Here is a 12,156-nt window from a genome sequence, read left to right on the forward strand (position 1 = left end):
CTTTTTGTTTGTTTTGAGGTGCAGGGTCACAAATGGAATCCCTTAACCTCCCTAAATATTGGAAAGAAAGCGCACACTTCAAAAAGTGTGAACTGAGGAAAAAAGCTTTGAAGTACAGGGTCTATTCAAGCGCTTAGTTTTTACCAAACCATGCTAGCTGTACAATGAATGGGACAAAAAGCAGGAGGTAAACCACAGGAGCAGCAACAATGAAGGGGTTATCAGATTAGGCTGAAATTCGGCATGGTATTTCAACACATTCTGTCCATGATTGATGTAAACTTTCAGAGCAGTCGCATTAAACTTCCAAAAGTTACAAAAAGATTTGGAAATGAAGGGTGTGCAAATATTTATTTTTTTTTTCCAAGAAATGAAAAGGTGCCTCTAAGACATACATGATCTCATTACTTTACAAAAAATGGTTGCAGAAAAACTGCAAAAAATACACTTTCTCATTCACTTCACAATTACAAAGTCAAGAACAACGAAGAAAAAGAATGATTCCTTTAGAAAATAATAATATGGAAAATTCAAAATTGACTTGGTTCATCTGTTTCATATTTTTTAAGTCCCCACGTAAAATCAAGGGTTGCGAATTTTTGTCGGTTTTGTGACGCACGGTCACATGGGTGATAGCCTCATTTTCAACTACGTAGTTTTGGGCACAGGTAATTATTCACGACATGCAATTGCAGTGAAAAAGTTCAAACATGTTAAAAACTTACCTTCTTAAAAAGTTACATAACGATTGCCACACAGTGACCTATGCAGCACTCTCTTGTCTCTGTAATTATTATTTTTGTCTATTTTTCTCTTAATTTCCCTTAAAATGCTTAGGGTTCTTCCAAATGCATTATGCGCTACACAAGAACGGTTGTTGCGACATAAATTGTCGCCCAGTCAAAAATTGTCGTCCCCGGCTCGGGGCGACAATTTGTATTTTGTGACGGAGTTGGCGACATAAATTGTCGCCCCCCCCCCCCCCCCCCCCCCCCCCCACTGTCGTCTGGCGACAATACGTGATGCTTGTGCAGTTCACAATTTTTGACCTCGATGGTGACAATTTGTGATGGCAAAAACAATTGTTGAGACATAAATTGTCGCCCCCGGCTCGGGGCGACAATTTGTGACAGAGTTGGCGGCACAAATTGTCGCCCCGTCACAATTTGTCGTCTGGCGACAATACGTGATGCTTGTGCAGTTCCCAATTTTTGGCCTCGATGGCGACAATTTGTGATGGCAAAATGAAACGTAGCTGCACAAATTGTCGCCCCCAGCTAAGGGCGACAAATTGTGACGGAGTTGGCGGTACAAAATGTCGCCCGTCACAATTTGTCGTCTGACGACAATATGTGATGCTTGTGCAGTTCCAAATTTTTGACCTCCGATGGCGACAATTTGTGATTGCAAAATGAAATGTAGCTGCACAAATTGTCGCCAGCAATGCACTGTGAATTGGGTTGTTGCAGTGGTTGCTCCGGTGTTATGCTTTGGTGGGGGTGGGTATGACTGTTAAGTTAAGCGTATGTGTGTGTGTGGGGGGGGGGGGGGGCTGCATGGTATGTGCTCATGATTTGTAGGTGCGTATTATGTGACTTGGGTATGCGTTTGCGCATAGCTGTGTGCGTGCGTGTGTGCGCGCGTGTGTGTGTTTGGAGTATAATGATATGATATGTGGAAACTCTGCAGTAAGTTGGTTCTATAGTGGTAGTGGTTTGTTTGTCTGTGTGTATACGTGTGCCTGTATGCGCACGTGTGTCTGGTTGTGTTTGTGTTTTGATGTTTATGCGAACGAACGAGCAGCAGGCACTACTGTGGCAATGAAAATGTCTTCAGCGTGTATGAGCACGTGTTTTATGGAGTTCACAGCGGCGTTGATTTCAAAATATTATGGGTGTGTCAATTTCAGCGGTGAGGCGGGCTAGGAGAGAGAGACCGAGAGAAAAGGCATACGAGGGCGGTACCCTCCCTAAATGTTATCTGTCTTTGTTTATTTTTTCACTGCTGTCACATTCTTACATAAGTCGTAACTTCAACTTCCATATCAGTGTTCTTTGCCACAGAATAAGTTTGGCATGCTTTATGCATGAACGAATGATTTCGACTCGCCGTAAATAACTTCTCAATCGTTAGTTGATTTTAGCACAAACATTTTAGCACGAACGTGGCGTCCCGCCACGTTCTCATACAGAGCCATTATTTACTAAACATGAGATTTTGAAAATTAAAGATTTGTATTTTTTTTTTCAACTTGGTCAGTTTATGTTTAATTACAATGTAAGTGCACTTCCCAGTATTTTCAATTCAATGTTCCCACGGAACCAGTCTTTTCATGATTATTCCACTAGACAATCTAATGAGTGTCATTTACCCCTCCTGAGAATTTTATTGGCTCAGAATACATTTATATATACCGGTCCTAGATTTTGGAACTCACTGAGCTGTGAAATAAAAAATTTCCCATCTTTGTATTCTTTTAAGCGCAAGTTGAAACTTTTTTTACTAAATCCTCTCTGATATGTTTTCTTTTTTCATTAATAGCTATAGTTTTTGTTAACCCCAGGGTTCATCATCCACCCACCAATTATTCAATCACTGAATTCATTATTACGTAAAGAAGTAGCCATTACAATCCTTGCTCAGCTGCATGCAGCACCAACTCTATGAAGCACATTCTCTACCATCCTCTGTTCCATTTCCCTTGTTCAGCGTGTAGGTATTCTCTCATTCTCTTTTTTTTTCTTTCTTTCCTTCCATACTTTTCATCTATTCTAGCAAGTTGTGTAATGTTGTTGTGTTTCTTCTGTTTTATCCCGTCCTGTCGTATATTATATTCGTCACAAGTGTTTGTAAATATAGTAATTCATAGGTTTTATGAGTGGTTCACAATCTACAAGCTTTGCTTTTTAGTGGACCTCTCTATTCTTTCTTCCTTTTTTTTCAACTGAAGCATGACTTTGTATTACTTTTTTTTTTGCCAGTATGCGCTCCTATGTTTATTGATACCATTAATTAATTGCAAGGACAAATGTTCTTTGTTTATGATGTAAAACCTGATCTATCTTGTGTTATGTTTTTGTTGAAAAAGAAAAAAAAAGAATGAAAATAAATGAATTGAACTGTCATATGCACACCGCAAATACATACGTATTTATACCCAAACACCATCAAACACTCAAACAAATCCTCATAATGCATGTAAACCACCTCAATTTTTTTCCTTCATATTTACTGATTTCATTCAAATCATTCATAAATCAACCCATTGTGGGTGTACCGTGAACAAAAACGGTACAATTGCAATTCAAAACACAAACAAATCCATTTGTCAATTTATACTACAAATAATCTCACTTCAACATAGATAACTCGATTATGAATCAATCCTACTAACAATTTCTTCACGAGAAAGTTTTGACATGTACCAAACCTATATCCCTTGAATATATTGGATCATGTAACTCCTTCTCACTTACAAGGGCACATACCAAAAAAACAAAAAACAAAACAAATATACTAAACAAATCTAAAGATGAAATCATTCATAAAAAACCCGACCAACCCTTCCCCTGCCAACCGAAACAAATATACATCTATCATGAATATTAAAACCTATACCAATATCTGTCATAACATTTATCCCACCAACCCCCGATTAACCAAAACCTAAATCATCCCACATCCACATTCACCAACCCACATCACACACACACCCACACACACACCCGAACCGATACCACCTTCCTTCCTGATGAAACAACTTCCCAATGTTGATACGCAAGACAATAGGTCATAATGGACCGTACGCATCCGCCCGCACGCAAGCACCACTCCGAATACAAATACAAATTCGTCAAACAAACATATCAAACTCAAAGCTGCTGATAAATAATCAATATAACTTGAATGCCACTAACAGCTTACCCCTCCCCACGCGCAGCCAAAACACATAATAAACAAATTCTTCCATAATATACAAATGATGCACAGGATAGAGTGCGTTAGTGTAGGCGTAGTGCACTCGAGGGTATTTACAATTGTGAAACATGCACGAGGCGAAGCCGAGTGCATGTTGCACTACATTGTAAATACCCGAGAGTGAGCTACGCCTACACTAACGCCACGAAATAATCCTGTGCATCATTTGTTTTATAAAATGGGTCGAAAATTCGAAAACTAACATCATTTTTCAGCGTTTTTCACGTACCTTTGTGGGTCAAGACGTCCGAAGATGTTCGTCCCAAACTTTTACGCACGTCGCACTCGCGGAAGTCCCGCACATACAGTATAAGTATAATGGGGGGTTGGGTTTCCGGACACCCGCATGAAAACTTACTTATTTTACATAGAATATGCACCCTTTACCTTAAAGACTTGATATAGACTCCTCATATAGGCCTACTAGACAACATACTCTGAAAACGGCGTGAGAATTAACCTGCTAAATCGTTGGATTTGCTCTTCAAAGTGACTCCATGTACGCGTCCGGTCCCATAACGCTTGGTCTACTGTACTGTACAAAGTGTACGTATAGTATACAGTATACGTACGTACGCCACATATGTTATGCACAAGGGAAGACAGGCCGGCCGGCCGGCAGCCCGAACTAGAAGTTGTTTACAGGATTGACAGCGCGTACGCGTATGCATGCAATTCATCAAAGGAGCCGCCGCGCGCACAGACGATCGGCAATCTACCATAGGATTACAGGCAGTGCAATTGTACTGAAGTAAAGGAAGGAGGTGTGTCTCATTTCAGCGCTTCCTATTGGCTACATTCTTGAACCCATTTTATAATATACGATAACACACACATACGCTCATACACACACACACACAGACACACGCACGAACGGACACTCAATTACCATGTGCGCGCGCACATACACACTTCCTTGAAAGCTTACCGTGACTTTTTACATGGCTTGTTTGCACGGATGTAGCAATGTAAGTTACGATTTGGTATTTCAATGACTATGCCAAGAATGATATCACCGACCAAAATGTGCTTCGAGGGCGGGCGACAACTTTTGCCGTCAGCCCTCATCGTAAATTGTCGCCTTTCTCAGAGGGCGACAATTTCTGTCGCAACAACGGTATTATTGATAATAATAGTAATAATTGCATTTATATGGCGCTTCATACTGGCGTTTCTAAGCGCATACAAAAAGACTAGAAGACTAGAAAACTAGAAAACACAATAACATTAACAAAACCAGCATATTAACAGTAACAAAAGGAAAAAGAAAAAAATGCATATCATACAATGAAAAAATAGTAAATAACTGACTGTGTGCGCCTCCAGGAAAAAAAAAACCATTACAACTTATTAAACAGGTGAGTTTTGAGAAGAATTTTAAATGATTCGACAAATGGGGCATTCTGAATATAAAGAGGGAGTTTATTCCAAAGAGTGAGGGCAATGGAAGAGAAGGCTCGGTCACCACAACGGGTTTTTGTACGTGGGCCATGAAGTAATTGGAGTGAGGAGGATGAACGGAGGGGTCTGGCAGAAGAGGAGGACCGAAGAGAGACTAGGTTTTGAAGATTCTGTGGGTGCAAGATTACGTGTGATTTTGTACGTCAAAAGTAGGATCTTGAAAGTAACACAGGAATGGACCGGTAGCCAATGGAGTGAACGGAGTACAGGAGATATATGGTCATGTCTCCTACCAAGGGAGACTAATAATAAATGATGATAATGATAGTGATGATGATGATAATAATTGTGTAAAGTTGAACTTTGAATACGCAGGTACGGATTCTCTCAAGTTAACTTTGTAAACACTAATAGTTTTCCTCCATTAAACATAACATGTAAACTTCCGATGCATGACCGTCCACACGTGACGTCATTCAGAGCAGACTGCACAGAGATTACAAATTCAAGTACTGTCCAGTCCCATATAGTCCTTTACGTCCTGTAATTAATCAACTGATTTATAGCCTTATTTGTATGGAGGTAGGAGAGAAAATTCGAACAAAACCATCAAAAAAGATTACAAACAAAGTAGGCCTATCTCTAAAAAAGACAACGCGTCCTTTGTTGTGTATAGTTGACCTTTGAATGCGCAAGACAAGGATTGTTCTAATTAAAAAAAAAATACCTTTGTAAACACCGAGCCTTGGCATTCCTCCACAAAACGTTTTAATATCTCCAGAGCATGGCTGTCCACACAAGGCGTCATCCAAATGGATCTGCTCAGAGCAGTTGAATATTCTGGAACAGTTGCATTCGTACCCTCGAATGGCCGCATACGCACGAGGTCAAGTGCCTTGCAGGACTTCACGCAGCTCCATGGAGTTATAGACCCATTATACTCCGATAGGTTTGCATTCAAATCCGCTATCAGACAGTGCGGCTCGAAGCAGCCGAGGTAAGTTGCACCTATCGATGAAGTATATGAAATCGTAACCTAAACAGTGATAGTAGTGTATATAATTCTTGTTTTACTGATTTGAAAGGAAAGCGTTTTTCATCCCAAAGACTGGCATATAAAACTTGAAATACTCAGACACCGGACTTGGAATAACATTATTTCGTATATGAAAATTGCATGCACTAAGGGATATGTTTTGTACGACACACTTAACTTTTCTCCCTGAATGGGTATTTCCAGCAATAACCCCTCCCCCGCCCCCCCCCCAAAAAAGTCACCTATTAGTGGGTATGTCCTTATACTAAAAAAAAAAAAATAGATAAATGAACGGTAATTACTTTGTTGTAAATGATGTCAGGCATCTTTTCATCACATCCATCCCAAACCAGACGCCCTCTCTCCTTGAATAGCCATTCACTAATTAAAAAAAAAAAAATCCACCACTGGGTCCCGTTCGATAGACTTTGTACACTTTTTAGATCGACGTATTTCCTGATATTTCATCGAAGAGTGTGCAGCAGATCTTTCACTTACACAAGCTCCCTCATATGCAAAGGCGTCGATGGGAGGGGGGGGGGATGGTTCCCCCAGGGGGACACCCCCTCCCACCTCCCATCCCAACCCCTCGCTTACATGATATTAAGTGTATGATACAAGAAGTTAATTTAAATGATACCATTTTATAGCCAAATTGTTCAATAATAATTTACAACAGAATTCATAAAGTTCTCACCGTTGGAGGGAGATGCAAAGTGGGATGGAAGTGGGAGCAAAAAAAAATGAAAACTTTTAGTTCTTGTTTTGGTTTGTTTGTTTGTTTGTTTGTTTGTTGTTGTTTTTTTTTTTTGCTTGTCAGACAACTTTCGGCGGAAAATAAGTGCTTAGAAGTATGAAGACTTTTTCTGTTGTTGTTCAATTAAATTCAATAAAGCGGTAATATGGATATCCATTTCTTTGTATGTAATAACGTAGTAGATATTTTCCTGTAGCTACTAACTGTATTCTTCAATTTTTTCGATTTAAGTCAATAAAGCAATCATCCCAGGGGCAACGTTCCGTTTCAATGATGGTGGGTGGGGGAGGGACTTTGAGTTGGAATATCGGTGCGAGGGAGCGGAGCGACCGGGGGGGGGGGGGGAGGTGTGAGAGGGGGGTATCCCCCCTTGCACATGAGGAAAATTTTGCATTTTAAGACCTGAAATTCAGCGATCTGGTGCACGCTTTTGGTGAAATTTGGGATTTTTTCCTATCAAAAAAAGTTAAAAAAAGAAATATTCATAGATAATTGAATGACTACATCGTAGTATTTCAGCTCTTGCTCCGCCTGTGCGATATCACTGTGAAGGCCTATAAATAGCGGGGCTTATCACCGGCGTAGCCAGGATTTGATCTTTAATAGGGGGAGCGGTTAGATGCGATGAAGCGAAGCGAGGTAGGGGGAGGGTGTGGGGAGAGGGATGTCCCCCCTCCCACGGTGAGAACTTTTTGCATTTTGATGTTTTAAATGGTGCAAATTGATGCATGTTTTTATTTATCGATTATTATTGAACAATTTGCCTTAAATGATTTTATTTAAATAAGATTCTTGTATTAATTCTTCCACTGAGTGCCATGAACGCGACCGAGCCCGAGCACGCGGAGTGAGCGAGGGGAGGGGGTTGTTCAACCCCCCCCCCCTCCCACGGTGAGAACTTTTTGCATTTTGATGTCGTACATGGTGCAATTTGATGCATGATTTTGCGCGTTTTGTCGACTTCAAACAGTCCCACTTGTTTGAGATAGCAGAATATTTCGATGTCGATTATTATTGAACAATTTGCCTTAAATGATTTTATTTAAATAAGATTCTTGTATTAATTATTCCACTGAGTGTCATGAACGCGACCGAGGCCGAGCACGCGGAGTGAGCGAGGGGAGGGGGTGGGAGGGGGTTGTTCCACCCCCCCCCCCCCCCCCCCCCCCACGGTGAGAACTTTTTGCATTTTGATGTTGTACATGGTGCAATTTGATGCATGATTTTGCGCGTTTTGTCGACTTCAAACAGTCCCACTTGTTTAAGGTAGCGATATATTTCGATGTCAATTATTATCAAACAATTTGGCTATGAAATGGTATTATTTAAATAAACTTCTTGTATTAATTCTAACACTGAATATCACGAACGCGACCGAACCCGAGCGAGCGGAGGGAGCGAGGGAGGGTTTGTTCCCACTCCCAAGGTGAGAACTTGTTGCATTTTGATGTTGTAAATGGTGCAATTTGATGCATGTGTTTACGTGTTTTATCGACTTGAAACAGTCCCACTTGTTTATAATAGCAGAATATTTCAATGTCGATTATTATTGAACAATTTGCCTTAAATGATTTCATTGAAATAAAATTCTTGTATTAATTCTTCCACAGAATGTCATGAACGCGACCGAGCCCGAGCGAGCGGAGCGAGGGGCGGGGTAGGGGGAAGGGGGAGGGTGTGGGAAGGGGTGCCCCCCCCCCCCACGCTGAGAAGTTTTTGCATTTTGATGTTGTAAATGGTGCAATGTTTGTGTGTTTTATCGACTTGAAACAGTCCCACTTGTTTGAGGTAGCAGAATATTTTGATGTAGATTACAATAAACAATTTGCCTATAAAATGGTATTATTTGAATAATGTCATTGTTTTAGTTTTTATGATGAATAATAGCAGTATCACGAACGCTGTCTGTTAAGCAATTCAAACAGAAAAAGCAAGCACACGAGGGTGTAGATACGGGGCATTTCTCCTCCCACACGAAGGTGATTTTGCATTTTCAGACCTGAAATTCAGCGATCTGGTGCAAACTTTTGGTGGAATACTTGGAATTTTTCCAGTACCCACCCCCCCCCCAAAAAAAAGAAAGAAATAATTGAAGAAATAAATAGGGGCTTTTCAGGGAAGTGTTAGAATCATGGAATTTAGCTCTTATTCCGAGTGTGCACCATCTTTGTGTAATATGTAGAAAGTCTAATGAGGTAGAGCTTAGGGGGAGGGTGTTGGAGGGGGAACACGCTTTTGCGTTATTAGAATTGAGATAAAGGGATCTGAAGCACACTTTTGGCAACGTGTTTGGGGGAAAATTCGGAAATTGTCATTCCCCAAAGTATACTAAGACTATAGAGGGGACCAAGCAATGGGGGGGGGGGGGGGGGGTGGCAAGATACTTCTCCCATATTCGAGGGAGCTTTTATTCAGTTTTAGAAGTGAAATTCAACAATCTGGTGCACACTTTTGTTGGAATATTTGAAAATTTGTCAATCAGAGAAGGTGGGAGGGGATAAACCCTATTATATCATTATATTCCCCCTTCCTACACGAGGGAGATTCTGTATTTTCTGACTGCATATCAACGTTTTGGTGCACACGTTTTGTGGCATATTTGGAAAACTGTCTATGTTCAAAGAGTAACCACAGTCTACTTGTATGCATGGGGGGGGGGGACTGGCGAGCAGGGAGAAGGCGTGGGCGAGTGCTAACACCATCTTTCCGGTTTTCTATCAAAAAACGCAAGAAAATTTTCCTCATTTCGGGAATCATTGAGGTTCATAATGATATCTTTGCCCCTCCCCTCATCCCCGTCCGCGCTCCCCGTCCTCCAGGATCGACGCCCCTGCATTCGAGGGTACTTTTGCATTTGTAGAAAAAGTCAGATGAAAATATCTCGTAAACATATTTATGATGTAATCTGGGAAAATTTCAATCCCAGAAGTGTATACTATTCTTCTTTTTTTTTGGGGGGGGGGGGGACCCTCCGTTAATTGAAAGTATCTAGATATCTCCTTTCACCCACGGAACATTTGCATTTTCTAAAACTGAAGTAGCAGACATGGTTGCACACTTTAGATGAAACGTTTTAAAATCTGTCAATCTAAAGTTTATTAAGTGGAAAGGACTGAAGTATGGAAGGGGTTAGGCCTATCCCCCTCTTACGCGAGGGAGATTTTGTATTTTCAGAATTGAAATTCTTTGGGTGAAATATTTAGACAGTTTTCTACCCCCCCCCCCCAAAAAAAAAAAATAATAATAAAAACATTTCCACATCTCGGATGTTACGAGGAGGAGCAAAATGATATGTTTGTCCCCAATACTTTTATGGGGGAACCATCCCCTTCACCCTCCATCGACGCCTCTGCATATGAGGGAGCTTTAGAAAGTGAAAGATCTGCTGCACACTCTGTGATAAAATATAACAATACGTCAATCTCAAAAGTTTACAAAGTCTATCGAAAGGTACCCAGTAGCGGAGCTTTTGCATGTTGGGTGTGGCGGTAGCTGGACAATTTTCCATAAAGAAAGTTCGAGATTTGTCCTCATCTCGGGAATTGCTTGGGGGACAAATGATTTGTCTGCCCCCAACATTTCCGTAGGGGCGGGGCAAATGCCCCTTTGCCCCATTACCGTTTCAGGAATGATTCAGGAAATGGAGGGGGGTTGGTGGTATAGTATTTGTTATTGTTTGCTTGTTTTCGTACATAATTTGCAGATGGTCCCGAGTTGCTCGCGTCAGAGCATATTTACATGTAAGCCTATGCTATTGGACGTTGTCAACGTCTGGACCATACCTTATGTCGATATTACTTTTTTCGCGAGCGAGCGAAGCGAGCGAGCGCTTGAGAAAATTATGTATACATTATCCTACAAGATAGAATACTGTTCAGCTTTGTTACCTGTCTGAAGGCGGGCGTACGAACGTCATGCAATATGCCAAAATTGAGACAACCACATTTCTGCTTCCTCCATTTTTCTCAAATTTCAGGGGGGGGGGGGGAATGAAATTGTACAGGCCATCCCCTCTCCTCCATTTCAGGGGGGATATAATCCCCCCATCCCCGGGATTTACGCCCATGCTGGTCGAACACTTATAGAACAGACTAAGGATTTGAACTTCGCGCGTTTGGCCTTACACCCCCTCAAACTCAACAGTTGCACAAATTGTGTACCTACGCCCCTACGCCTTACGAGTCCCTTACGAACGCCTTAGAAATTCGAAGAGTTGTTCGTAAGAACGCCGTACGAATCTCCGTTCGTAAGGCACTCTTACGAAAGACGTAAAGAGGCTACGAACTTACGAACGGTCTATATACGAACGGTCTGCGAACGCTGGTTTCGTACGGCCTTCTTAAGAAGAGCTTACGAAATTGTCTAAAAATCGTTCCTAAGGCGTTCGTAGCAGTTCATAAAGGCATTTGTGACCGAGCCTTGAGCTATGGTCACGAAGTTCCATACGAACGATGCGTTCTACGAATGTCACTGTTCGTACGAATTCTGGAGTTCGTAGAAATTCGTAGAGATTAGGAATTTCGTACGAACGCTGTTTAAATCGCAAAAACAACGTAAGACCTTTTAGAGAATTCAAAGCACACGGTATACACGGTATTAGAGAATGCAAAGCACACGGTATACAGAATAACAGGAGCGTTAATATTTATCACTTGGTTCAGGTTATATTTTAGTACACAATGTAATAGCAACCCATGTTCCCGATACTCGAAGTGATGCAATAATCTTTATACTTTTGATATGGTCAATGATAAATAAGTGATTGATATTTTTATTCATGTTGATTGTTGCCGTTTAAGTATGTATTCTTACAGCGTGAAGTAAACTTATTATTTCCTTTCAGTTTTATCTATGAATATAATATTTACGAGTGTATATGATCATTATGTATTGTTCTCATGCAATAATGACTTCTAATATTTCATTGTGTATACAGTTGTACTACTCAGCAATTCAGCCATTTGGCTGCCAAGGCAGTATTATG

This window comes from Diadema antillarum, unplaced genomic scaffold (genome assembly GCF_040938485.1).
Source record: "Diadema antillarum isolate AM-2024a unplaced genomic scaffold, OU_Dant_1.0 seq00000133_RagTag, whole genome shotgun sequence".
In the NCBI taxonomy this organism is placed as follows: domain Eukaryota; kingdom Metazoa; phylum Echinodermata; class Echinoidea; order Diadematoida; family Diadematidae; genus Diadema; species Diadema antillarum.